Source organism: Dysidea avara, chromosome 2, assembly GCF_963678975.1.
Source record: "Dysidea avara chromosome 2, odDysAvar1.4, whole genome shotgun sequence".
NCBI lineage: Eukaryota > Metazoa > Porifera > Demospongiae > Dictyoceratida > Dysideidae > Dysidea > Dysidea avara.
Genome location: NC_089273.1, coordinates 11893606 through 11900809, shown reverse-complemented (window position 1 = coordinate 11900809; position 7204 = coordinate 11893606).

The following is a 7204-nucleotide window of genomic DNA, read 5'->3' as shown; positions in this document are numbered from 1 at the left end:
CAAAGTCTGGCTATGCCACTGCACAACGGTGTTGAAATGAAAAACAGATGTCAATTTTTTTTAGAATCAGATGTCAAAAAATTCTTTAGAATCCACTCTTTGTACTCTCATAGAACATTCATCAATTTAGAGTCTAACTTATTAGTGCCTGAAAAAGAAACACCAACAGTTGGCCTAGAAATTTAGCATGGTTAACGTTACAGATGTTAATAGTGTTTCTATCTAGTCTTCCCCTCTACATAGAGAGAGGGTCTGGTAACTTTAGAGATGTCATTAAACAGTGATGTCGCAATAATGTTAGCAGGGGCATATGGAGGGGAGTTTCCAGGGGTTTCAGGAAACCCCTTTAGATTTTACACCGTACTTGAAACATTAAGAAATTGAAACTTCAGGGTCCCTGAATCTGGAATTTGTCATGGAACAGGACACATTTTAAACTTTTATCTTAGTTAAATAACAGTTTTTCAAATGATAGCAATACTTATAGTAGCATTGTTCTGAATTACGATTTTGGTGAAAAGATCGAGATACTCTAATAAAGCAGTCAGACAATACAAACTATTCTAATAACAGTCACTTAGCTGTAGTGGAAACCCCTTTTCAAAATTCCTGTGTACATCACTGATGTCAGCAAGGATGGTGCATCCAACAGCCACATAAAGTGAGTAGTTCTTGAAAAAAATCAGCAAACAGCTACAAACCAAAGAAAACCAAAGATTCTTTCCATATGGATTAACATAACCAAGATTTCTTTCCATATAGATTAGGCAGCATTACCAGCTTTAAAAGTGTTACTCCACAAATTTTGAATATCACAGTGACCAGACCCTTACTCTATAGAAAGGCAGACTAGTTTCTACAGTCAATAAAACTGTGTGCAGTACACAATGTGATGACCAATAAAATGAAGGGGTAAACATGTTGAAATTCATTACAGACATTTTCTGCCTTCAATGCTAGAGATAGTCAAAAGTGCGAATCAACTTTACTGGAAATAAAAAAGTGATATCATTGGAAAATCACTTTTCTCACATTATGTAGTGAAGCAAGGAACAAAAACATAAGCTGCTCTATCAAGATATCTTTTTACTTTTAATATCAAGACACACGGTAGTGTGTCGTGCGGCCGAAGAAGCCGGCGTACCACCCGTGAGTATATTAACAGGAAGAAAGAAAATGCAATTTTCACACCTATGTAGCTCTGTGATCCCTTATCCGATTGGAACCAAACATGCTAGAGAGGTGCCGGCCAGCAAGGGAAGTCTACACACCAAATTTGAAGAAAATCGCTCGAGCCATTTCCGAGATATGAGCGAACAAAATTTCGTTTTAATTTCTTCGTTTTTTTTCTTCTTCTACTTCTTCATTTCGCACACTTCGCAAAATCCGCCATAAAAACACAAAAGCGTACTGGGATACGGCTGAAATTTGGCACACTTAAAGGGCTCATTAAGGCGGATCTCTGTACCAACTTTGGTAGGAATCCGGTGAACATTCACGGAGTTATGACCAATTATGTGCGTAAAATAAGGTCGAAGGTCTGTCACGCCTACAGGGTAAACTCCTTTGAGGAATCAGTTGAAAATTACTATGTAGATGGAGCAACCATCGTAGGAGTGCCTTTTTGTGGTTTGAAAGGAATCGGGATAAAGACCACGGAGATATGACACAAAACCCGACCTGTGTCAAAATTACGCAATCGATTTTTATGAATAAAATGCTATTAGTTTTCGTGTCTATCAGGCAAACCGCTTAGAGCAATGAGCTGAAAATCAGTATGTAGCTGGAATAATTATCATAGAACGTCCTTGCAGTAGTGCAGAAGAGCTTCTCAACCATCATGTAGAGAGTTCAGCTCAAACAAATTGCCCTGTAGAGAGATCAGCTAGAAGAAGTTGCCTTGTAGAGAGTTCAGTTACAAAGAAACATTCATGCAAAGAGTTCAGCTGCAAACAAATCACCCAGTAGAAAGTTCCGCTATGAACAGATCACACTGTAGAGAGTTCAGTTAGAAACAAGTCATCTTGTAGAGAGGTCAGCTGGAAGAAGTCACCTTGTAGAGAGTTCAGTTACAAAGAAACCACCATGTAGAGAGTTCAGCTACAAACAAATAACCCTGTAGAGAGTTCAGTTACGAAGAAACCACCATGTAGAGAGTTCAGTGCAAAAAATCAATCACTCCGTAGAGAGTTCAGCTAGAAGAACTCACCTTGTAGAGAGTTCAGCTGCAAATAAATCACCCTGTAGAGAATCCAGCTACAAACAAATCACCCTGTAGAAATATCAGCTAGAAGAAGTTACCTTGTAGAGAGTTCAGCTACAAAGAAACCACCATGTAGAGAGTTCAGCTGAAAACAAATCACCTGTAGAGAGATCAGCTAGAAACAAGTCACCCTGTAGAGAGTTCAGCTAGAAGAAGTCACATTGTAGAGAGTTCAGCTACAAAGAGACTACCACGTAGAAAGTTCAGCTGCAAAAAAATACCCTTTAGAGAACTCAGCTACAAACAAATCACCCTGTAGACAGATCAGCTAGAAGAAGTTACCTTGTAGGGAGTTCAGCTACAAGCAAATCACCCTGTAGAGAGTTCAGCTACAAAGAAATCATCATGTAGAGAGTTGAGCTGCAAACAAATCATCCTGTAGAGAGTTCAGCTATGAAACGATCACGCTGTAGAGAGTTCAGCTACAAAGCAACCACCATGTAGAGAGTTCAGCTGCAAAAAAAAATCAATCACTCTGTAGAGAGTTCAGCTAGAAGTCACCTTGTAGAGAGTTCAGCTGCAATAAATTACCCTGTAGAGAATTCAGCTACAAACAAATCACCCTGTAGAAAGATCAGCTAGAAGAAGTTACCTTGTAGAGAGTTCAGCTACAAACAAACCACCCTGTAGAGAGTTCAGCTACAAACAAGTCATCCGGTAGAGAGATCAGCTAGAAGAAGTTACATTGTAGAGAGTTCAGCTACAAAAAAAACTACCATGTAGTGAGTTCAGCTACAAACAAATCAACTGTAGAGAGTTCAGCTATAAACAAGTCACCCTGTAGAGAGATCAGCTAGAAACAAGTCACCCTGTAGAGAGATCAGCTAGAAACAAGTCACCCTGTAGAGAGTTGAGCTAGAAGAAGTTACATTGTAGAGAGTTCAGCTACAATGAAACTCCCATATAGAGAGTTCAGCTGCAAACAAATCACCCTGTAGAGAACTCAGCTAGAAACAAATATGCCCTTTAAAAAGATCAGCTAGAAGAAGTTACCTTGTAGAGAGTTCAGCTAGAAACAAATCACCTGTAGAGAGTTCAGCTGCAAACAAATCACCTGTAGAGAGTTCAGCTATAAACAAGTCACCCTGTAGAGAGATCAGCTAGAAACAAGTCACCCTGTAGAGAGATCAGCTAGAAACAAGTCACCTTGTAGAGAGTTCAGCTAGAAGAAGTCACATTGTAGAGAGTTCAGCTACAAAGAAACTACCATGTAGAGAGTTCAGCCGCAAACAAATCACCCTGTAGAAAGTTCAGCTATGAACAGATCACCCTGTAGGGAGATCAGCTAGAAACAAGTCACCCTGTAGAGAGTTCAGCTATAAACAAGTCACCCTGTAGAGAGTTCAGCTAGAAGAAATTACCTTGTAGAGAGTTCAGCTACAAAGAAACCACATTGTAGAGAGTTCAGTTAGAAACAAGTCATCCTGTAGAGAGATCACCTAGAAGTATCACCTTGTAGATAGTTCAGCTACAATCAAATCACCTGTAGAGAGTTCAGCTACAAACAAATCACCCTGTAGAGAATTCAGCTGCAAACAAACCACCATGTAGAGAGTTCAGCTGCAAAGAAATAACCCAGTAGAAAGTTCAGCTATGAACAGATCACCCTGTTGAGAGTTCAGTTAGAAGCAAGTCATCCTGTAGAGAGATCACCTAGAAGTATCACCTTTTAGAGAGTTCAGCTCCAATCAAATCACCTGTAGAGAGTTCAGCTACAAACAAATCACCCTGTAGAGAGATCAGCTAGAAGAAGTCACCTTGTAGAGAGTTCAGCTATAAAGAAACCACCATGTAGAGAATTCAGCTGCAAACAAACCACCATGTAGAGAGTTCAGCTGCAAAGAAATAACCCAGTAGAAAGTTCAACTATGAACAGATCACCCTGTTGAGAGTTCAGTTAGAAGCAAGTCATCCTGTAGAGAGATCACCTAGAAGTATCACCTTTTAGAGAGTTCAGCTCCAATCAAATCACCTGTAGAGAGTTCAGCTACAAACAAATCACCCTGTAGAGAGATCAGCTAGAAGAAGTCACCTTGTAGAGAGTTCAGCTATAAAGGAACCACCATGTAGAGAATTCAGCTGCAAACAAACCACCATGTAGAGAGTTCAGCTGCAAAGAAATCACCCAGTAGAAAGTTCAGCTATGAACAGATCACCGTGTTGAGAGTTCAGTTAGAAACAATTCATCCTGTAGAGAGATCACCTAGACGTATCACCTTGTAGAGAGTTCAGCTACAATCAAATCCCCTGTAGAGAGTTCAGCTACAAACAAATCATCCTGTAGAGAGTTCAGCTATAAAGAAACCACCATGTAGAGAATTCAGCTGTAAACAAATACACTGTAGAGAACTCAGCTACAAACAAATCGCCCTGTAGAAAGATCAGCTAGAAGAAATTACCTTGTAGGGTTTTCAGCTACAAACAAATCACCCTGTAGAGAGTTCAGCTACAAAGAAATCATCATGTAGAGAGTCAGTTGAGCTGCAAACAAACCATCCTGTAGAGAGTTCAGCTATGAAAAGATCACGTTGTAGAGAGTTCAGCTAGAAGAAGTCACCTTTTAGAGAGTTCAGCTGCAAACACATCACTCTGTAGAGAATTCAGCTACAAACAAATCGCCCTGTAGAGAGACCAGCTAGAAACAAGTCACCCTGTAGACAGATCACCTAGGAGAAGTTACTTTGTAGAGAGTTCAGCTGCAAACAAATCACCCTGTAGAGAATTCAACTACAAACAGATAACCCTGCAGAAAGTTTAGCTAGGGTCAAGTCACCCTGTAGAGAGAATCCTGTAAAGTGTTCATCTACATACAAGCAGATCACCCTGTAGAGAGTTCAGCTACATTTCAAGTCACCCAGTAGAGAGATCAGCTGAAAATTATCCTGTGGGGATTAGTTGACATGTACTAAATATATGCTCTCTTTTTATATTATGAACTCTTGATATATGCATTATATATATAATTTGTACATTTATTGATAAAATCAGAATGAGTTAAAGTATTTATAAAATCTGCTTCATCTTTTTCTTTTTCCTGTGGTAAAGAAAAATATATAGGTAAAAAAGCCACAAAGCTGGCCATAGGCCGGCTTTGTGGTATACAAATACAAAAAGAAGTGAAATCTAATCAAAAACAGCCAAGCTGTAAAAAAAGGAGTGCGGCCCTTGAAAAGGCTATGGTGAAAGAAGATGTGAAATCCAAGGTGGGGCCAAGAAATGGCTGTGATGGTAGGTTAATGGTAAAAATTTTAATAATGACACCTGAATTGTTGTTATAAATTTTTTTACCATTAACCTACCATCACAGCCATTTCTTGGCTGCCACCTTGGATTTCACATCTTTCTTCACCATAGCCTTTTCAAGGGCCGCACTCCTTTTTTTACAGCTTGGCTGTTTTTGATTAGATTTATATTGCTCTACTTAAATAGCCAATATGCTTCACATTCCTCTTATATGTTCTCTTGGACCCTTTCCTACTCCACTTACAACACTTTTTGCAGTTAATATTGATAAAAAGTGAAAAAAAGCGCAAAAGCTTAATTTATTATCAATTTCTAGACAGTGAGCGTGTGGTATTCTGTTTATCCATCAACTAACAATTCCTTTAACTCGAGGTATCTTCTCACTGAGCTTCTCAACTGCAAGTGGTATCTAATGCCTGGTTAAACGTGCAGCGCATATGAACTAGTCGGTTGCTATAAGCTACAACCCGTTTTTCAAACCGGTTGTACGAGTTCGTTGCTAGGTACTCTTACCGCAAAGTTATTTTGTTTGTTTATTGGACAGGGTTATTTGGAATAGTAAACTTCGTAATTACAGCAAGTAGAGATGAATCCATTTTTAGTTTTTACCTTCGTGTATTACTTATTGGCTGTGCCTAGAGTCACGGCAATCACGTGAATAAAAAAATACTTAGACAAAAAACCTAAGAAAACGAAAAAAAAAGTTTGGATAAAGCGAGGATCGAACCCAGGACGTCCCATACTCTAGCCCAGCGCTCTACCAGTGTATCACTGCGGTTCCAGCCCCCTTATTTCCTTAGTTTGTACCTTATATATGTCATTCATGAAGAAGCCTATATAAATAACACCAATAAAGAAGAAACTAAACCTGAACCCTTACCCTAACCCTAACTTTAAAGTACAAGGCGCATCCCCTAAAGTCGAATGCTCGGGGCATACTACCAGGCGCATGCTCGGGGAATACTACTAGGCGCGTGCCCTAAAGTCGAATGCTCGGGGAATACTAGACTCTGCCAACCCTAGCTCGCCTCAAACTCAACAAAAACTTACCTTCATACAACTACTGTGTGAATTCTGGTTGACTTTGCCGTGACTTTAGCACCAGTCACGGTGCCGTGACTCTAGGCATAGCGTTACTGATTTCATTACGGCGAGTGCGTATTTTTATGTGCAGTGGTTTAACCGTACATTATTTAATTATTTATTACGTATTTTGACGAAAAAAGTATTATTCTTATTACTTGGTTATGTAATTATTATTAATGGACAAAAATTGCTTGGCAGTACAAGACTGTCAAGCTAGGCCGCAGGCCTTTGAGAGTGCCCATATCTTGTTGTTCTCCATAAATCATCAAGATTAATTGCAGAGGCACTTCTAATACTGTTTTTCAATTGTAATGTTGTTGACAGTACAGCGGCGTTACCTGTAGAGATAGTAATCCTGGTTACAGCATCAAAGGCTAAGAGAAGCAAATTAAAGTCTGATTGGAAAGTTTATCGTGATGCCAGGAACCTAGTCAACTGCAGATTGAAAGAGGCACACAACAATTATTATGCCAGACTATTTGATAGTTCATTCAGTGGGAACCGCCGCCAATTTTGGAAGTACGTAAGGGCCAAACGACAGGATAAACATGTATATAAACGACATAGCAAATGATATTGATTCTCCTCTTCGGATGTTCGCAGATGATTGTC